Here is a 23,147-nt window from a genome sequence, read left to right as displayed (position 1 = left end):
TGTGGCGGGCTGTTGGTGGGCTCTTGACCTAACGAAAGATCAGATTTGTTAAACCTTCTAAAGCAGATTAATATTCAGAAATATGCGGCTACACCCACATCAAATTAAACTAATATCGCAATGGACTTTGTCACAGCAATGATTTCAAAATACATTCGTTTATTACCGAATCTTTCTGTTATTATTTAGGTTAAGTTTCATTTTTTTTAAATTTAAGCCGCTTAACCTTATTTACAGATCATTTATCCACTTAGTCACTACCGGTCCTGTCGTGATAAAATCAAAGCTGGTTTCTCAAGGTTTCCAAAATTTTTCGGATTTCTCCAGAGATTCTTTCAGGAATTCCCCCAGGAATTTTCTTGGCCTTTCTTCAGGAGTTTCTCAAAAAATTTCTCAAAAGATTTATTTTGAAACTGTTTCACGGCTTTCCTCAGAAATTTTCTTTCGAAATTCTATAGGAAATGCCTTCAAGGATTGCTACATAAGTCCACGCTAGTATTTTTTCATGGAACTCCTAGGATTTTTTTTAGGAATTTCTCCAGGAAAACCTCCAAACCTTTCCAAAACAATTGCAATTCCAGGATAATGTTTTTACAAAGAGTCTAAGATTCTCTTAGAAATCATCTTCTTTTCAGAAACTTCCTCAGAAACTTTTCCAGAAACTCTTTCGGAAATTTTTGCTTGAATTTCTCCAGAGATACCTTCAAGTGTTAGCTAATTTATTAACCCGTAGGCTACGGGGCTTACAACAAAATTTCAAACCGCTGCCTAATTTCTATGCGCTTGTAAAAGATTTTGAGGTACGCAAGAAGTAGATTTTTCTGTCCTAAGCTAAGTCTTAAGCATATTGAATTAAACTATAAGTAAAACTTGATGGCAACATAATGTTTTCGTTAGAAAAATCATGTTTTTCACGAAAGTAACACGATTTTACAAGAAATTGCCTACATTTAGGCGTTTAATGTTTCACAAAAGGTACCGCATTTATCGCCTAAAAGTAGGCAATTTCTTGTACAATCGTCTTACTTTCGTGGAAAACATGATTTTTGTAACAAAAACAGTATGGTTATATCAAGTTTTACTTATAGTTAAATTCAATATGCTTAAGACCTGCCTTAGGACAGAAAAATCTACTTCTTGCGTGCCTCAAAATCTTTTACAAGCGCATAGAAATTAGACTCAAAATTGAAAATATGTTGGAGGCCTGGAAAAAGTTCTACACCACCTATATACTTCTTAACCCCCAGGCCTGACGTAATATACAATAATACATAGGAACTAACAACTTTTCAGATGAATTCATTTGAATTCGAACTAATGGGGCCTTTCTAAAAGGAAGGTTATACAATTTTTACCCCTCCTGACCCAGACGTCCACCGGAATAAAACTATCCTCGTGGCTTCAATTTTTGTGGCTCTCAGCATAACTGAAACTACAACTAATAGTAAAGTGAACCTCAAAATTTCATTGAAAATTATTGATGTTTGCGTCTTTGGCAGTGGTTTGAAATTTTGTTGTAAGCCCCGTAGCCTACGGGTTAAGGGATTTTCTTGAGCATTTATTTGGAAATTCCTTTAACCAATTCTCAAAAGATTTTTCTGGAAGTTCCTTAAGGCATTGCTTTGGGTTTTTATTTATTTATGCAGGCCTTGCTTCACGGGTTCATTCAGAGTTACAAAGTTACAGTAGTAGTTAAAATACTACAAATTCTATTTCTTAGCATTAAAAAAAAATAAAAAAAAATCAGGAAATTTTTCTATAATTACCCGCAGTGGATTCTTCATTTTTTCAGGTATTATTTAAAAAAATCTTCAAAACATTTTTTTCTTCAGAGGTTTTCTAGTGAATAATTCCAGGATTTTTTAAATGATTCTGTTCAGATAATTCCTCCAGTTTATGGGATTTTTGGGTTCAAACCCCTTCAGAAATTGTATATGATTTTTATCTGAGTATTTAATCAGAGGGATCCTTCAAAAACGAGAGATTTCTTCAAGAGGTCCACCAGTTCTTTTGTCTATAGTTTCTGTAGACAATTTGTACACCGTCTTCGTTGGCAATCAGATTGATGACAGTTGTCAGTTGTCTTTGAATTAAAAAAATCACTGCCACCATGATCTGCATCATCGATATTAATGAATTAATGTAATATTAACCTTATATTAATGGAAACTACTGCTGAGTGTCCTACCCTGGGAAAAATCTCCACAACGTGATTTGTGTTATGAAATTAAATGCGAGTTTTCTCCCTTGAATAAGTGGCGAGCTGAACTCTTGACCTCGTGAAAGATCTGATTTGCTATATTTGTTATATTTTTTAAAGCAGATGATATTCAGAGATTTGCGGCTACTCAATTACGCCTACATCAAATTAATAAGAATAGTTGGCGACATTGACTTTGTCACGGCAATGATTTCGAAATTGATGCAGATATACCGTATCTTTCTGTTTTTTAAATAAATTTTCTTGAAAAATTCATAGTAATATTACCCTTTTGTATCGAATCACAATAAAAGTTGTGCCAGTACAGTTCAGTACAGTTTCAGGAAATAATTTCGTTTTCTCAAAAAAAAAAAAAAAAAAAAAATACAAACCAATGTTTTTGTTCACGGCCCAGGACTTAGATTTACGAGGAATAGATGCAATCAGCACTCCCTAATGAACGTCGAAGGTGTCCCAATAAAATAAACATGACTTAACAAGAAACAGGAGTAGTTAAAAAAAAAAATCTTCCATGCGGGTTCTCAACATCTTTTATTTTTTCAAGCTCTGTTTTAGCACAACTTCTATACTAACGTTGGACAATCGGGTCTCCTATAAGACGCTGCCACCCACTTTACGCCCACTGCAATTTTCCAGCTGACTTGCATCCGATCCAGTTGATTTTTTTGCCTGCAGTAAGACTATATTATAGGCTAGTCACATACCGAAAATGAACTAAATTGGTTGAAAGACAACGTGGGAATTACGGTGGGTGTAAAGTGGGTGGCAGCGTCTTATAGGAGACCCGACTGTATTCTGATCCGTATAGATATATGCATCTATAATCAGTGAAAGAAAGGACAACTACTCTAGAAGAATAAGAAAATGACTGTCAGATGACATCATAGTTTACTACCCGAGCAGAAGGGAATAGCAACAGCATAATAAAATGTGTTATTTTGGAAAAATAACTGAGTACCGGAATGAGTTATTTTCATGTTATTTACATAACATATCCTGTTATAAGCTTGTCTGTCATAAGCGGCAAAATAACAAATATTATAACAAAAAAATGTTCCTGGAAGGCCTGTTTAATAACATGTTTTGTTAGTTTTAATAACAACTTAATAACAGTGAATTTTGCGAATTTCAATAACAAATTTTGATATGAATAAGTTATTGATAACAATCTGAAAACAAAATTTGCTTTTTTTCTGTTGCGGATAGGAACTCCTCCAAAGTCCCATATGCATTCAATGGGATACGCAACAATAGGATCTATTATTAAATGTTTCATTCATAATTGGGACGCTATTGTTGTCTCAAGCGATTTCTTATCAAAAACAGAGAGAAACAATAATTCTCGTTCATTTTCCAAACAACTTAAGATGAAAAACTACCGTCGTTTTGAAACCCTTTATTAGGTGATTCATTGTTTATAAGATTAATTTACATTATTACCTTATTGATTGACACATTTATCCTAGTTAATCTAAGAGGGCTCGATGAAGTGAAATCAATAAAAATAAAATGTCTAAAAATAATCAATGGAGTTCCTTATGACTTATTTTTTACATTTTGTTGAAAATGTGTTGTTCGTCGTTGAATTCCACCAGTTGATCCAAAATGTTTCCTCAAATAGCTAACACTACATTACACTCTCTATTTTCGTATTCATACCTAACTGAAACTGGGACAAAAAAAACAGGTATACTTTTCAAAGTGCTTATACAGGGGATACTCAAAATAACTGGGACAGGTAAAATGTTCACTTTTCAAAAAATGTTCAACTAGCTGTAACTTTTAGAAAAGGGCATCAAATATTCTCAAATTTTTACTGTAAGTTTATCAACTAGTAGTGTATCAGTGGCCAAAATTTGGAAAAGATATACCTATTCTACACGAAGTTATAAAGCTTTTAGAAAAAGGTATAATTATCCGATAGCCAACTTTGAGCTGTTGTATCTCCGGATTCAATGAACCGAATGCAATGAAATTTTGATCATTTATGACTTAATGACATAATGAGCTATTAAAAACTTTTGACTGAACTTAAAATTCTTTACACGAAAGAAAACTATAACGATTAGATAATTTTTCTAATATAACACCAATTTATCCGAAACTTCATCATCGTTTCAAAATTCGAGATGGTAATTATAGTTCATGTAAATTCCCTCTAATTGACTTGAATATATTTATGTTTCAAAGGAAAGCAGCCAAATAGCCGGCATTAACTCTCCAACGCCCAGTGTCACCTCTAGGTGACACCTGTTTCGTTTTGATTGTTAAAAATCGAATCCTTGATCAAATCTTTTGCAACTGGTTTTAAATGAAAGCTATACTAGTCTATTTTGATTTTTGGCGGAAGTGGTCCAGGTCAATCTGGAGTGACCACCGGGAATCGACTACAAGCAGAATAAGGCAATTTTCTATAACCTGTCATAACACAAAGACGAAATAACATTATGATTCAAACTAAACGTAATTTATATTGGCTTCAGATGTGCTTCAATTTTATCTGGTGTAGTTGAAAGTTTTTTACAGTATGTTCTCAATAATCCGATTTTATCAGTTTTGGAAAATTTTCGTTAATTAAATTGACTGAGCAAAATATTTAAACTGATTCAAACTATTAACTGCAGGAAGCGATGCATATTGAATGTGGGATGTATAGAAAAATCATAAATGGCCACTGCCGCAATGGTTCTGGTACCAGGAACCGATTCCAGGAGCCCCCAAATAGTACCTAACGTGTTTTCGGTCAAACAGCAGTGATTATACTCAATTGTTAAGTGCAAAAAAGCCAAAACAATTTTATTTCGTTGCTAATTAGCTAGCACAGTGCAAAATAACACCATGGACCAGCATGGCCAGTAACATGGCCAATATGATACCCGCCGGAAGATCCGGAACATCCGTAAAAGTGGTCAATTCATAAAAAATATACTAGATCGTCGCGATTTTTTCTAAACTGATTTGTTTCAATAACCTAAGGATGTAATCATGTTTGCGACTGGTTTGTAAGCCTGTGTGGCCACTGAATTGGCCTTCGGGATACCCGGAACATCCGTAAAAATGGCCAAACCATTAAAATTGTGCTGCAATGTCGCAGTTTTTTTCCAAGCTTGTTTGTTTTAGCAACCAAAAGTTAAAGTCTATATTATGACTGATTCAAAATACGGAGTGGCCGCTGGATGGACCTTCGGGTTATCTGGAACATCCGTAAAAGGGTCAACTCATAAAAAATGTGCTAGGTCGTTGCAGTTTTTTCCAAACTCATTTGTTCCAGCAATCTAAGAATGAAACCACTATTGCGATTAGTTTGTAACTCAGAGTGACCACTGGATGGGCCTTTTGGGTATCCGAAGCATCCGTAAAAGTAGACGATTCATGAAAATTGTGCTAGATTGTCGCGATTTTTTTTACCGAACTCATTTGTTTCAGCAATTTAAGATTGAAATCAATGTTGCGACTGATTTATAAATCGGAAAGACCACTGGATGAACCTTCGGTTTATCCAGGAAATTCGTAAAAGTGGTCAATTCATAAAAAATATGCTAGAGTGGCACGGTTTTTGCTGGTTTTGAAGACCCCCTACCCCCTCCGTAACGTTTTTTTTCTGTATGAAAGCCCTAAGGATGAAATCATTACTGTGATTGCTTTGGAAATCAGAGGACCCATTTGATGGACCCTTGGGGTATGTGAAACATTCGTAGAAGTGGTCAATTCATGAAAATTGTGCTAGAGCGTCGCGACTTTTTCCAAACATATTTGTTTCAATAATATGAGAATAAAATCACTTTTGTGAGAATTTTGGAAATCAAAGTGGCCACTGGATGGACCTTCGAGTTGTCCGGAACATCCGTAAAAATATTCCATTTTTGAAAATTGTGCTAGAGCGCCACGATGATTTCCAAACTCATTTGTTTTAGTAATCTAAGGAAGGAAGCAATGTTCCGTCTGATTTATTAGTGACCCCTGTGGCTTATACAGTGTATCAAACAATTGTCCGTACAGCAATTTTTTGGTCAAAATAATTTTTCATTCAAATGTTCATAACTTTTTTGTACGTCAATCAAAAACACTGAAATTTTGATTAGTCATGAATCATATATTAAAGCTTTAATATTTTTTGTAGTGAATGTAAAACCTCAAACGAAGCTGCATATTAAAGCCTTAGGTATAAGCTGTATCACAAAAAAAAATTGAAAAAGTTTCATCGAGTACATGTATCCGTACGAGTATCCGTAAACATGGGTAATTCAATAATAAATAACTATAGTTATTCTATAGAATGTCCTGATTATTTTCAAATAGATTTGTTCTAACAATTCAATTTTCAAATTGATTTGTTCCAACAATTCACACTATGACGAGTACATAACTGATCAGATAGTCGTATAGTTGGATTACTGGCAAACCCTTGGACATTATCGGTTACTTTTTGTACATTTAATAAAAGAAGGAACATCTTTCACGTGACCTTTGATTTGACAGTTTTCATCATTATGTTTAATATATTTCAACGTCAATCTCCCACCAACTCGAAACTAAGTTCGGGGCCTCGTGGTCGTGCGGCTAGTGTCACCGTAGGAAAAGATTTCGGCTGTGCCACTGGGCATTGCAAGTTAGTTCGTTGTCTAGTATCGTGCTTCGTTAAAAGAATGAATAACTCACCGGAAGCATTAAACGTGTCCGTATTTTTTGACTACATAGTTTGTAAGGGAAAACGGCTTTTAGGCATTTCTGATGTTCGATACTGTAGTTATAAGTGAAAATGTAGTCTACGTTATGTTTGATAAAATAAATAAAATAAAATAAAATAAAATTAAAAAGTGTATCGGTCAAACGAACCGGTTCTTTTTGTCGTATGAACAAGTACAAAAAAAATACATTAGAGATCTTCAACGTTCCTCATACTAGACAATAGTATATTTTAATCGGTTCATAACTAGATTGGTATTACCTCCCAGTTTGCAAAATCTTTTAGTCTCGTTGATCTATCATTCTTCAAAAATTTTTTTTTTTAATTTACACAGCATAAGTGGAACATTTTTTTCTTTTCAAAAGTTCAATCGGATTAGCGAACCGGTTTTCCTTATCCCTTTTTTTGGTCCTATGTTTAATCGTTCATCAAAATAAATTATGAATCTCCAACGGTTATCAAGTGGTACAACAAAATTATTTCACCCGTTCACTATTTATAATTTTGATGAATCGGTTTCCAAAATCATGTTTTCTTGTCGAATGGGCATCCATTTATTATCGTAATACGCAAAATATCACCATAATACTACTGGGATAAAATTCTTGATTATACCGGGTAAAAAATGAACCGTTTTAGCGAACCGGTTTTTGAAATCACTAATTTTATTATTTTTCTGGAAGGTCTGCCATGAAAAGTGATAAAACTTCAACTATCGTCAAGCGAGATAATTTAAATATTTTCACCGGTTCAGAAACGCATCAGTTAAACGAACCGGTTCAACAAATAATGTATTCTCCACTCTTTTATCATCATAATATGTAGAACATCAGCATAATACCAGTTTCACGAAATTATTGATTTTACCGGTTCAAAAGTGAACCGGTTGAGAAAACCGGTTCACTCAAACACATATTTTATACAAGTGTTCAATCTCCCATGAGAATAAATTATAAAAACTGAAAGATTCCTAATCGGGACAATAACATATTTTTTACCGGTTCAAAAGTGAACCGGTAAAATGAACCGGTTCGGTGAAACGAACATTTCTATTGTATGATTCATCTCCCAATCAAAAAAATCTGGTTTCTCCATTGGTTCCTTTTTGGGCGTTGGAGGGTTAAATTGAAAAAGTAATGGGATGCATATGAAAAATAGATAAATTTACTAAAAAAACATAGAACAAATGAAATCGCTATAACTTTTTTTCTTATTAATAATTTCAAATTAAGTCAACTGTTTTCAAAGTTCATTATATTAGTCATAAATGATCAAAATTTCATTGCATTCGGTTCATTGATTCTGTAGATATAACAGCTCAAAGTTGGCTATCGGATAATTATACCTTTTTCTAGAACCTTTATAGTTTGGCGTATAATGGCCCGATCTTTTCCAAATTTGAACCACTGATCCACAACTAGTTGATGAAGTTACAGTAAAAATTTGAGAATGTTTGATGCCCTTTTCGAAAAGTTTCAACGAGTTGAACATTTTTTGAAGAGTAAAATTTTACCTGTCCCAGTTATTTTGAGTATCCCCTGTAAAACAAAAGGCTGATAAGTTGGCACTGTAACGTAATGCCAGTAAGAAGAGGAACTGATGACAAAATAATATTTTCTCTTACAGTTCCTCACGGAATGCTGTGAACAACGAAAATCTCGAATGGTGTAGTTTTGATTGCAAAGCTAGTTTTTTTTTTTTTTTTTTTTTTTTTTTTTTTTTTTTTTTTTTTTTTTTTTTTTTTTTTTTTTTTTAGTTATGTTGTAATATTAATGATCAAATATTTGTACTAGTCTCAATGACACAATAATAAATGAACTTGTGCTACAACAAAACATGTTATTGAAATGTAATTCAAAGAAAATATACCAAGAGCACGATCATAACAAAATAAGATTGCCCAACAGAACATGTTATGGAACGGTGATGACTTAATAAGTTAATAATAACAAACCGAGATATCCCTGGCCAAGTTCGCAGGGGTTGACGGTATTAAAGTGAAGGAGTTTCATTTTGATTATTGTAATGTAGTGTTCTTTAGTGAAACATATCACCTTTTTAACACTTTAATGCGCCTCCAACGGTTCATCACGAACCGGCTGCTGCAGATGGAGTATGACTGATCATAGGCATCAGACATGCTCGATAAACACGGAGGATCTGCCAGGGCTCAGTAGAGTCTATTCCCAAGCAATAGTTCCAAGTCGGTTGGATTTTAGAAGGTTTTGATGATCGTTACAAATCCTAATAAAAGTAATATAGGATTTGTGACAGATTTTGGAACCTTTAACAGCCAGCTGACTTCAAAATGTTGTTTGGGCTCTATTTCCCACGTTTCTCGGTTGATTTTGATTAGTAATTTATTAATGTCATAGTAGCTTTGTCGATTTTTTACCATATTAGTTGGTCATATTTTCTTTAAATAATGCAATTAAAATCAACCGACGAATTAATAGTGGGAAGGAGATTTGCAGCACTTAATTGTGCTGATAGATTCGAAGCTAACGTGCGAACATTTAAACGCATTGTTGACATCAATGCGTTCGACGTGACATTTCGGACAAAAGCTGACTGCTTTTTATTAACTGAACAACGTTACTTTTGTATGTCTAGGTTGACATTTCTAGGCCACGCATGAGAAAATGACATGGTTTATCGAGGTAGGACCGATAGGACAGAACGAATTTGAATATTTTTCATAGTATTTGTAGGGGGATGAATACATAATAGTTGACAAGCAATTTTTGTTTTATTACAATCAACTGATCAACTTGGCGAGGCTTGCTTACATAACAACTGACAATAAAGAAACCTATTTTCCTTGAGTTTCTACGCAATGGACAGCCGACCAAACACACGTGTTTTCGTTAATCTCCTAGGCATTATTAAGACATGACGTATGTGCATGACGAAACAACTAGCAGGACACAGTTCCAGACGTCTTTTTTTAATAACGACATTCAGCATATTTCCAATAAAACTACACTTCAATAAAGCAAAGACTAAAGCTGCTATGATAGAACAGATCAGAATGACTTAATTGACTATTACCTTGGAGATCTACTTCGAATAACTGACAAATTGACAAGAACCTAACTAAATACATGGACCATACTACAAAAAAACAATTGACAAAAAGAAAAAAAGGGGAAACTTTTATTAAAACTATTTTTGTTCAACGCAGGCCAAAACAGTGTCGACTTGGGCCACGCACGCCTACGTACTTCTGTGTGTTGAAACAAAAATAGAGGCTCCTAGAAGCAAATGTAGGGAAAGGGTGCGGTGTAGAACATAAGCACAGTGTTGCTACCGCCGTAATCACTTTGAAAAAAAAAAAAAAAAAAAAAAAAAAATAACAAACCGAGATATAAAAACAGGTTTTGTGATTCCGTTGTTATTATTTTGATATTTTCCTCTGCTCGGGTAGAGATATCTTGGTGCATCAGAAAGCCTATTTCTCTCTATTTCTCTATTTTTCTCTTACTCTTATACTCTCACGCTGGATAAAGATTCCCTGAAGAAATCACGAGAGGAAAACCTGAAAGTCACATAAGAAATGCCGTACAGAACCCCTGATGGAATCCTTAAAAAAATCACGATAGGAATGCCGGCTGGTAGCTCTACTGGATTCCCCGAAAGAATAGTGGAAGGAACCCTGGGAGGAATGTAAAAAAATAAACAAGAATAATCTTAGAAGAGACCCTAGCAGGAATCCTGAACTAATACCTAAGAGAATCCAGCAAGATTCCTTGAAGGAATCTTTGAGATAACGATAAAGAGGAATTCATGAACCAATTCTAGCAGTAACCCTTCCTGAAGGAATCCTTCACGAAATTCAGGAAGGGATCTTTTTAAGGAATTCCAGCAGTAATCCCTAGTTATCTCCCAAATGGAGGAGAACGTGCCTCTAGAGCCGACCTATTGAATCCACTGAAGGAATGCCGACTAGAACACTTTAAAGAATGCTTTCAAGATTATCTGTAGCAATCCCGGTAGAAATCCCTGAAGGAATCCCGGGAGGATTTCCAAAATGTATTATGGGAGGCATATCTGGTAGAATCTTGAGAGGAATCCCAGCTGGAAGTTCGACAGGAAACCCTGAAGAAATCACAGAAGATATCTCGGGTGTAATTACTGGAGAAATCCCTGGAATAATCTTACAAGGAATACCAGAATGAATCCCGACGCATATATCTGAAAGAGTTCCACTAGGATTCTCTGAATATATCTTATCAGATTTTTTTTTGAAAAAATGCCAGGAAGAATCTGTGGAGTATTCCCATCAGGAATCACTGAAGAAATGCTGGTTAGAATTTCTGAAAGAATCTTTTTAGGGTTTTCTAAAGCAATCCCGGCGGAAATCCCTGAAGCTATTCCTGAAGGAATGCCGAAGACAATACCCAATGGAATCCTTAGAGGAATTATGGCAGAAGTTCGGACGGGAGCCTATCAAAAGGCGGAAACACGAAAGGCGGAATCACGAAAGGCGGAAACTCAAAAGGCGGAACACCTTAAGAGTGTAACGAAAGGCGGAAAATAACGTGAGGCGTAATTTCAGAAAGGTGGAATCAGTATAAAAAAAATCGTCAGTAGCGCTAACGTCGAATATTCAATCACATTAAAACATGGTTTGGTCAAACAGAAACTGAATCAATAATTTGAATCACGTTGCAAATATGAAGAGGATTGCTTGTTCAAATGACCAGCTGGATAGGAAATACGTCAAACACATACAAATTTTGCAATTTAATCCCGACATGATATGTCTACCAGATGTCGAGTCAAAGTATCCTCTGTGCCCTCAGTTGGAACAATGTTGGGTCGACACTGAGGTAAAGTTGAGTCAATGTCGAGAAGGTGATCAAAATATAACCCGTCGATGTCGAGTTAGCGTTGAATCAAATGTTTCGATTGTCGACTAATACTATATACCAGCAACGGTGTCAGGCTATTCGACTGAAGGTCATTACGCCGAATGGTAATTAGGCCGAATAGTCATAAGGCCGAAAGGTCATGGGGTCTTGCCCTTTAGTCCCAACTAAAGACAAAGCCTGCTTCTCAGCTTGTGTACTATGCACTTCTACAGTTAGTAACTGAGAGCTTCCTCTGCTAATGACCCTAATGCATGTACGAAGGTACATAATGTCCAAGGAAGTCAAGGAAATTTCCATTACGAAAAGTTCCTAGACCAACCGGGAATTGAACCCGTCACCCTCAGCATGATCATGCGGAATATGGGAACTTTTCGATTTAAAAAAAAGATAGTTTCCCTTTTCTTACCGTAGATTACTTTTTACATTTCTATTGCTTTCGTAATTTATGGCAATTACATGTAAATTCGTCTAGATTTCCTTCTCTTCATTAACGCAGTATCTAATGATTTTTATGTTAAAACAACTGATATTTTACCCATGAATTTTTCCTTCTTTTAAACAGAGGCTGTTCTTTCTAGTACCATTTCTACCATAGTTTTGGGCGCTGACACTACTGTATTCAAGTCATATTTATTTCCTTCTTTTGAACATAGGCTATTCTTTCTAGTTTCATTGTTAAAATAGCAATTGACAATAATTGTTATATTGCAATTACTGATGATCATTCAGCCTAGTGATCTTTCGGCCTAATGACCCAGCATCGCTCGCAACACACACGGTACACGGGCTTCTTTCCTAGAGGAAATGTGTCAATTCTGTTCATGGGCACCGGAGATGGCAAGGAAGTGGGTTGACAGTTGGAGGCGTACACTCTGAACTATGCCTTAATAGGCAACCTCTTCTTATAATGTCAATTTCACCAACTGTGGCATGAGTGTTAAAATCACATAAGGCTAATTAAAATTTGGCTGACTTTTTGAACCAGCAGAGCAAACGGCCGGCCGTTTGCTCTGCTGGTTCAAAAAGTCCGCCAAATTTTAATTAGCCTTATGTGATTCTGCCTTTTGTGATTCCGCCTTTCGTGATTATGCCTTTTGTGTCTTACCGCCTTTCAATAATTCCGCCTTTTGTATTTCCGCCTTTCGTGATTCCGCCTTTCGTGTTTCCGCCTAACGTAGGACACCCCCGGCGGAAATCCCTGAAGCTATTCCTGAAGGAATGCCGAAGACAATACCCAATGGAATCCTTAGAGGAATTATGGCAGAAGTTCGGACTGGAAGCTGAACAGGATTCCCTGAAAGAACCGCAGAAGAAATCACAAAAGGAATTACTGAAGAAATCCCTAAAAAAAATTAGGAAGATTTTTTGACGGAATCCCAGAAATTACGGCACGAATACTTAAACAATGTAGAATAACCTGAAGAAATCTCAACAGAATTCTGTATTCATTCATATTCTTTTTTCGGGGGAAATTCGCAGCAGGAATCCCGGATGGAATCTTTGAAAGAATTCTAGCACGAATCCCTGAAGGAATCCCAAAAAAAAAACTAAAACAATCCCTTCAGGATTTTTTTAAGCAATCCCTGCAGAAACCTTTGAAGAGATCTCAGGAGCAATCCCTACAGGAAATCTAGAAGGAATTCCGGGAAGAATCCTGGAAGGATTCTCGATAGGAATGCCTGAAAAAATCCCGGACAAAGCTCCTGAAGATATCTCGAGAAAATCTCATCTCTACTACCCTACTCTCTCCTCTTTACCTTACCGTCCTCTCTGCCCTCTCCTAGTCTTCGTCCAAACCCTCTATTCTATCGTCTTCCCTACCCTCTACCTTAACCCTCTAACCTTCTTTCTACCCTACCCTTCACCCAAAGCCTCTGTCCTACTATCTACCATACCTTCTATCCTACTGTCTACCCTTCCATGTACCCTAACCCTCTATCCTACTCCCTTTACCCTATCCGTCATCCAAAACCTATACCCGATTGTCGACCGAATTGTTTATCGTACCCTCTACCCTACCGTCTACCCTGACTCTCCACCCTACCCTCTACCCTACCCTCTACTCTACCCTCTACTCTACCCTACCTTCTACCCTTTTACTCATTGAACCCCATCGGCAGACACCCTTATTGCATGGTATCATAGCTCAATCCACCATTCCATTGGATTATGGTCCGCTGCGTTAATACCTGATAGAATCTCAAGAAGAGTCTCTAAGCGGATCCTGGAGGATACTTTAAATTCATCCCGAAGGAATGCTAGGAGAAACCTTGGAAGGAATCCCCAGAGGAATTCATGATGAAATCCCTGTAGGATTCTTGGAGAAATCATTAAAAGAATCTCAGAAGAATTAATCTCAAGAGAAAGATCTCTGAGCGAAGTAACTAAAAATTTCCGTACAGATTTAACGATAAAATTTTGGGAGAAATCGCTGAAAGAAAGACGTCAGTAGGAATACCTGGAAAGAATACCGGAAAGAATCCCTTGAAAAATCCCAGAAGGAATCTCGGAAAAAAATCAGAGAAAGAATACATAAAGGAATCCCGGGATGAATCCTTGAAAGAATCCCTGGACGAGTCTCGGCAGAAATTCCGGGAGGATTTAAGGTGAAACTGGACGCATTTCCTCATTTTCCAGATTTTTGATTTTATATTAAACTAGCTGTCCCCGGCAAACTTTGTCTTGCCTACTGCGTTTTTTGACGTTTCAAGTTTGTAGCCAAGACCAAGTCCCCGGTCAAAAAGTATGGAAGATCGATTTTCAAAAACACACTATCTTTCCATGATTTTCGGCTCATAAACCTTCCTTGGGTGAAAACTAACAGAACAAAACAAAGACGACCCAAATCTGACGTTCCGTTCTCAAGTAATGCGTGGTCCCACGTATGCCACTGCATTTTTATATATATAGATAGATAGATAGATAACGAAGCAATATATTCAAAATTGGTTTTCATACACAGTTAGAGGAAGGATCGAGCTATCTCCTGGATTTTTTTTCTGGTGTAAAACTTTTACCAATTATTCAAAAACCATATTTTTTTTCGAAATTTTATTCAAAAATGGTTTACTTAAAAAAGAAAACATTAACCACCTGAATCCTTGATCCTGTGTACGAAATCCGATTTTGAAAATATTGCTTCGTTATTTCAGAACATTGGCTCAGGCGGCACGTTCCCCTTCACTTTGGGGGATTTGTGCTTCGTCATTTAATAAAAAATCAAAAACCAAAAAGTGAGGAAATGCTTCCAGTTTCGCCTTAAGGCCTTAAGGAATCTTGGTAGAATTCTCTGGGAAAATTTTTGAACAATCTCGGAGTAATACCTGGAACAATCTCAAAAGTCCTTACGAATCTCCTGAACGATCCCGGAAGAAACCTCTGAAAGAATCCGGAAGGAATCCCTGAAGCTACCGGATGGAAAATTAATAATTCCGGAAGAAACCCCTGGAGGAATGTCTGAAAGGATCATTGATGGAATAATTGAAAGAATCAGTGGAGGAATCAGGAAGAATCTCGGAAGGACTACTGGGATGATTTCCTGAAGGATGCTTGGAAAAAATCAATGAAGTAATCATTTGAAAAAATCCTGAAGGAATCCCTGATAGATTCCAGGAGAAATCCCAATAGGAATCCCTAAATGAATTTTTGAAGGAATACCTGAAACATTACCAGAAGATATCCCGGGAGAAATCAATAAGGAAATCTCAGAAGTGAATCGATAAGACATTTTTAAGGGAATCCCGGGAAGAGTTCTTGAAAAAATCTCTGAATTAATCTCAGACGGAGTCTCTAAAGAAAACACGTGAAAAATCATTCAAAAAACCCGGGAAAAACCCAAAAGCAATCCTATGAGGAGCCAATGAAGGAATCCCTGAAGGAATTGCAAAGGAATCCGGGGAAAAATCCGAAAGACATCCAAAAATGAATCTCGGGAGGAGATATAATTGAAGAAATCCCTGGAAAAATGTCTAAAGAGAGGATCTCGAAGGCGCTTCACGGGAACCCATGAGGTCTCAAAATCGTTTCAGGGATCTTAACAGCGTTCCAGGAGGGCGTCTCAGGGATTATCCAAGGGGTGTTATGGGCATTTCAAGGAGTTTCAAACGGTACGAAGAGGTCTCAGGGGCGCTTTAAGTGGTCTTGGGGGGTTGTAGGCGGTTTCAGGGGCGTTTCAGGAGTCCCAAGATCCCATGGGTCTTCATGGGCGCTTCAGGAAGGCTAAGGGAGTTTCAGGTGACCCCGGGGGTTTTTCATGTGGTCACAGGTGGTTTTAGAGAATTCCAGGGGTTCCCAGGGGTGCTTTAGGGGTCTCAAAGGCACTTCAGGGGCGCTTCAGGAGGGCTCAGGGAGTTTCAGGTGGTCCCAGTTGTGGTGACCTTTTCTTCATGACCTACAAGGTTTCCCTTCTTCATACATTTCATTCACTTAAACCCAAAATCCATTTGCTACATTCCAACCTAAAGTTAAAAAGAACACTAAACTTACCAAAAGCACCCGCAGAGCGCTAAGTAGCATACATTCAAACTTCCTCATTCATACCAAACCAGAACCAGATCGTTAGTGTAATGAAACAGCGAGCCTGCTTTTAACAGCTGACCATTTAGACTAAATAGACTGAGAACGTGAGTGACTTACTCAATGCAAATATCTAATTTAGGTAGTACATTTTAAGGTAGCTATAAGTATTGGAGAGAACAAACAAAGGTGTAATCAGTCCGATCGACTACGAAGTCGTGTGAATAATGCGTGTCTATTAGTCAGCCCGAAGGATCCACGCGACCCGCTGACAGTGGGTATCAGGTGGATTTCAGGGATCTTAGGAGCGTTTCAGGGGGTCTCAGGGACGTTTCAAGAGATCTTAGGGGCACTTCAGTGGTTTTCAGGGACTCTTCAGGAGTCCTAGGGGATCTCGGAGGGTTCTTAAAAGCTCTTCAGGAGGGCCCATGGAGTTTCAGGGGGTTTCTCAGGCGCGTTTCAGGAGGTCTCAAGGGATTTCATTGAGTACATGGAGGTCTCAGGGTATACCAGGAGGTAATTTCAGGGAGTTTCAAAGGGTGTCAGGAGATATCAGGGGCACTTCAAGGGGTTCCGTGGGCGTTCCAGGTAACATCAGGGACGTTATAGGAGGGTCTACTGGGTTTTGGGAGGTCACCTAGGGGTTTTAAGAGGCTTCAATGGCGTTTCAAGGGGTCTCAGGGGCGTTTTAGAAGATTTCAGGGAAGTTTCAGGGGTTTGCAGGGGATTTCAGGGTGTACCTGGAGGTCTCAGTGGCGTTTCAGGGAGATTCAAGGGGTTTCATCTGCCCATGCAACCCCAATTGAATCACTTCTGAAACGGTATCAAACGTCCCGGGAACGTCTCGAAACGTCCTTAAAACGTTCCTGGAACCCTTTGGGAACCCCCGAAACTCTCTGAAACGCGTCTGACATGTCATGAAATGCCCTTAAAAGGCTCTTGAGGGCCCCATGAATCGCTCCCAAAACCTCCTAAAACGCTCCTGAAACCCCCATGATACTATTGAAATGCACCTGAAATCCCCATAACCCCTTTGAAATATCCTTGAGCACCTTTTAAAAGCTTCTGAGAGTCCCTGTACCCCTTTGAAATCCCCTGTTGTCTCTGTATCCCCTGATATCCCTTGTTGAAACTACCTCAGGCTCCTGAAATACCTCTAAAAAGTTCTTAAAAACCCTTGAAACGCCCCTGAAATTCCTTGAAACACCCCTGATACCTCCATAATCCCATTGAAATGCCCTTGAAATCCCCGTAATCAATTCGAGATGCCCCTGAAAATCTTTGGAACGCTTTCAAAAGGCACCAAAACCTCCATGAAACGCCCCTGAAATGCTATCAAGTACCCCTGTAAATTTCGGAACGCCCTTCAAACGTTCCTGAAGTCCCTTGAAACTATCTGGAATGCTTCTGAGAAGCCTTGAAACGCCCCTGAAACCACCTGTAACGCCCGTTGAGCGCTCCTGAATTTCCCTGAAATGCCTTTACAACCCCTTAAAACATCCCTGCAACCCCCATATACTATTAAAACACACATGAAATACCCGTAATCCTATGAAACGCCAACCTGTCGGAGCACTTTTAACAGGCTCTCGAAATCCCCTGAAACGCATCTGAAGCCTCTTATTCTTCAATCACTCAACCTAATTTACAGCTCTATTGTCCACTAGGGCACACACTGGGGCAGAACTGAAAATACATGAAAAAAACCTCTAGCTTGTCGAGATGTCGAGATACTCATTTGGTGTCTTCGGAGAAAATATTTCTATGGACATGGTTGATAATCTGAGCGGTAGTCAATTTTTCTTACGTTATTCGCATATATTCTGACAAAGTTTGCAGAAGACGTCAAATTTCCAAAGCCTACTATTCTTGAGATATTGACCGATTTATAAAATACTTACCTAAAATCGATTTTTTTCATTAAAATACGTTTTTAAACATATTTAATGTCCGTTTTCGAGTTATAATAATGAAAAATACTAAAATAAAACATATATCGAGGAAATTAGTTGGAAAACATAAAATATGCATTGATTTTATATAGAAAGTTCCCGAAAATCCCGAAAATTTATATAGGACGTTCTTGCAGTCGGGCAAGTCCGGGCAAGTTTTTTCATTGGCAATCACCTAAAAAGTACATTAGCTTTCATGTAAAAAAAATTTTCACAGACATGATATTTAATGATTTTTTCTAAATTGAGTTCAAAGTTTACTGTTTTGGGTAAATTAGTACAAAATTTATGTTTATAAAATACTACGTTTTAAGATACCAAGTGAACCATAAAAAGTATAGATACAGTTTGTCATAGATTTAGTTGTTTCTAATCTCCAAACAAATTGTAAAACACAAAAATGTCCCAAATGCCGCCAATAAAAGCATGCCTTGATTTTATCATTCGTTAATGATTTATTCACACGTAATGTATTTGCGTGATGATTCAACGACTGTTTTACAACACATCCACATTTTAAAGAGATCTAGACATATGTTTGCTTCCTGTGATGGCCACTGATTTGAAAGACAGCTTAATAATAGAGGAATCAAATAACAAAGAATAGTTCTTTACTGGTATATTTCTGATGAATTGTTATTATTTTTGCTTAGTACGCAAAATATTTAAATATTTAGTATGTACGACTAGGTTAATTGAAAAGCTTTTCTACATTTTTTACTCACATGCTTTTGAGTTTTTAGATCATTGAATACATTTATTTATGCTTATAACTCTCACATTTTTTTAATATCTCTATTAAAAAAGATAATAATCATACAATCAAAAAATATTCATGATATATGGCTGTATAACGCATTGACGAATGATAAAACCAAAGCATACTTTCATTGGCGTTTGGGACATTTTTGCGTTTTACAATTTGTTTGGAGATTAGAAACAACTAAACCTGTGACTGAATTGCATCTATGCTTTTCATGGTTGACTTGGCATCTTAAAACGAAGTATTTTATGAGCATAAATTTTGTATTAATTTACCCAAAACAGTAAACTTTGAACTCAATTTAGAAAAAATCATTAAATATCATGTCTGTGAAATTTTTTTACATGAAAGCTAATGTATTTTTTATGTGATTGCCGATGAAAAAACTTGCCCGAACTTGCCCGACTGCAAGAACGTCCTATATAAATTTTGCGTGATATTCGGGAACTTTCTATATAAAATCAATGCATTATTTATTTTTTTCAACTAATTTCCTCAATATATGTTTTATTTTAGTATTTTTCATTATTATAACTCGAAAACGGACATTAAATTTGTTGAAAAACGAATTTTAATGAAAAAATCGATTTTATGTAGGTATTTTATAAATCGGTCAATATCTCAAGAATAGTAGGCTTTGAAAATTTGATGTCTTCTGCAAACTTTGTCGGCATAAATAGCCGCACAACTTTGCCGAAGACACCATATCGCTAAAATGCAATTTGGCCAAAATGGCTTATAGGACTTTTATGCGAATAACGTTAGAAAAATTGACTATCGCTCAGAATATCGACCATGTCCATAGAAATATTTTCTCTGAAGACACCAAATGAGTATCTCGACATGTCGACGAGCTAGAGGTTTTTTCCATGTATTTTCAATCCTGCCCCAGTGTGGGGCACTGCGTGAGCGATTCCAATTGGAAGCAACTTTGTACAGCGCCTAAATGTATTCTATTTCTAATTGTACTACATCGAACTGGCGGCCGTCGCGCGGCTTTCACTTTCTGCCCTATCGTGGAAGAATGATGAGCACAAGGAAGTTGATGTGTGACTGTTGGTTGTTCCTGCTTCCAGTACGATTGGGGGTTCATTATGGGTTGCCGTTTGCCGATGTCCAAGTATATGGGTCCATTTGAGCCATGGTGTCAGAAGAGGGTCAGTGTCAACTGCTCTCAGGGGGAAAGAGCAACTGACGAAAATGCCGGGGCTGGGATCGAACCCATGACCATCTGCTTATGAAGCAAACGTGTAGCCACTACGGGATGCTATCATAAGGCTGAATTTCAAAAGGCTGAATGGACAAAAGGCTGAACCAAAAGGCTGAAAGTAACATAAGGCTGAATTTCAAAAGGCTGAATGCACAAAAGGCTGAAATTGCAAAAATGCAGGAAATGAGTTATAGTACTTCTCCTTCCTTTTTTTTCTGGCGTAACGTCCCAACTGAGACAAAGCCTGCTTTCAGCTTCTATACGCATTTCAACAGGTTTTAATTGAAAGCCTTCTCTGCCAATGACCACTTTGCATTTGTATATCGTGCGACAGGTAGGAAGATATTTACTTTATGCCCGCGGTTGTTAAGGAATTTTCCATTACAAAAAGTTTCTGTCCTGAGGGAGAATCGAACCCGTCACCCTCAGCATGACTACCCGTTCGCTAACCAGATCGACTACATATATGAGTCCTAGTCATAGAATATGCTTAGTGAAGAGGCCAATGATGCATACCAACTAACACAAAAAATTACTGATGGTATTTCAATTGGAGATTTTTCCTTGTTTGAGCATGAGCTATTCTTTCGAGTCATGCTGTTATGGAGATTGGTTGCCATTGCAGCTGCCAACAATGTGATAACAGATTTTTCCTTCCTTTAAATATATACTATTCTTTGGAGAAATACTGTCATAGTTATGTAGGCGATCAATAATGCATACTTTAGCGCGGAAAAACAGTCCTAACGCTTTCCGATTTCGAACATAGTAACGGAAGCATGTTCGTCCAATGAACCAGTGAGCGGTAGTGTGCGTCAAATGACAAACTCAAGCAAAACCAATGCAAGTGGTCGGCTAACTAGCAAATTTTCATAAAGATCATTATATTAGTGTACGCCAGGGGTTTTCAGACCTTTTGGTTCACGGTGCACTTTTTGGAAATAAGTCTCTACGCGGTGCACCTGGTTATTATTGTCCAAAGACTAAAAGAGTGCAATATCGAATTTGTTAAAAAAAAAGTTGTATTTTTCAAGTGCATGTACTCCTTTTTGAAATAGTTTTTTCCCACACACATGTGATTAATATATTGACTTGCATTTTGTTCTTATAACATGTCAGAGTTTCGTTCGATTGACACAGTTGTCCGACATAGATTTTTTTCTTGCTGTGGATATTTTTTCTGGACATTTTCGTGCGATGTCCTTGCCACATTGAAAAGTTTTTGTCAGGTTCTTAGAACCTCGACGTACTCCTGCTTGGCCTCTGTTTGATTACTTTTGTTTTTCAATAATATTACTGGATTTCTGAAGAAAACTATGCCAAAAACCCCTTGAAATCTATGGCATCTTTACTATTAGAACTTTTACATATTTCTGACAAGGTATTTGGTAAATTTTTTCACGACTTTCTGGCCAAATAATGAGATACGAAGAAGATTCATTTGGAATAATTTACACATTTTTAATAGAATTCCTGGAAAACTGATTGAAATCATTAATAGATCTTTTCTCAGGCCTTATGCAATACCGTCTAACCCCGTTGGTTTGACCGCCTCTAATCTGAATACTTTATAATTTGACACCCGGTACTCTGCACATCGTTCAAATGGTTCAAACGTCATTCTGCTCATGAAACGGGGTGAAACGAAACGCTGTGAATAAATCAAAACAGCATAAAAAAGGTTATCAGCAAAATGTTTTTCAATTCCCTCAGGACTACCAGAAGTTCAAATTACCGAGGGTGGACGGTACTACTAGTTAGATTACTTCCAAGATTTTTAGCGAAATTCTTGAAGATACATTCTTTGTAGAATATTTGATGCTGTGGCATTGAAAGCAGAATTTTGAAATGAAGGCAGAATTTTGGAACCGCCGTGGTGCACTTGTCAATGCCTTGTGGTGCACCAAGTGCACCGCGGTGCACGATCTGAAAACCCCTGGTGTACGCTATGATTAATTAGAGTGTTATGTCTGTTTGTCTGTGATGTTAGTGTTGCCTTTAGGCCCGCATGACTGCCTTTAAGCTCGCCGTTTGAGAACTAGTCGAATCATTATTTCAGCCTTTTGACATTTTCAGCCTTTTGTGATTCAGCCTTTCGTAATTCAGCCTTTTGTTATTTCAGCCTTTCGTGTTTCAGCCTTTTGTACGTAACCCGATAAAAGGTGGATTGAGAAGAGATGAGCATATGGAACAAGGCGTTTGTTGCAATAATCAATAGAAAAATTAAATTTCATAGCATAATCACTAACAAACAGGCGTAACACTCTATTTTTTCCATCGTACACCGCACCGTTTTAATGGTCAATTTTATGCACTGGAACCTACTGAAACCTCATTTAAAGAAGGAATTTTTAATGAGGAATCTTAGTTTGCAAGAAAAGGTCTTGCTCCTGGGTATTTGAGATGATGTCAAGGGAGTTTCCAGGAAGTTCCCAGAGAGCCTAAAAAAGGTGGTTCCAAGAGGCTTCAGATGCTGGGGCCCGTGGCGTAGTGGCTGGGTTACGTACAAAAGGCTGAAACACGAAAGGCCCCAGCCACGGGCCCCAGCATCTGAAGCCTCTTGGAACCACCTTTTTTAGGCTCTCTGGGAACTTCCTGGAAACTCCCTTGACATCATCTCAAATACCCAGGAGCAAGACCTTTTCTTGCAAACTAAGATTCCTCATTAAAAATTCCTTCTTTAAATGAGGTTTCAGTAGGTTCCAGTGCATAAAATTGACCATTAAAACGGTGCGGTGTACGATGGAAAAAATAGAGTGTTACGTCTGTTTGTTAGTGATTATGCTATGAAATTTAATTTTTCTATTGATTATTGCAACAAACGCCTTGTTCCATATGCTCATCTCTTCTCAATCCACCTTTTATCTTAAAACTTCCTTGCATTCGCTGCCAGCTAGCTGATCAATTATGAACTTTGAAAGGAAA

The 23,147-nt window shown here is 37.4% G+C and overlaps 1 protein-coding gene across 1 annotated transcript in view; it reads left to right on the top strand.

Annotated features, from left to right (window-relative positions):
- The window catches only part of LOC109423553 (trichohyalin), a 46,965-nt gene that overhangs the window by 12,648 nt on the left and 11,170 nt on the right, over positions 1–23,147 (top strand). The window lies entirely within an intron of this gene.

Source organism: Aedes albopictus, chromosome 1, assembly GCF_035046485.1.
Source record: "Aedes albopictus strain Foshan chromosome 1, AalbF5, whole genome shotgun sequence".
NCBI classification, from domain to species: domain Eukaryota; kingdom Metazoa; phylum Arthropoda; class Insecta; order Diptera; family Culicidae; genus Aedes; species Aedes albopictus.
The sequence above is the reverse complement of the archived record's forward strand: the minus strand, read 5'-3'. Positions and strand labels throughout refer to the sequence as shown.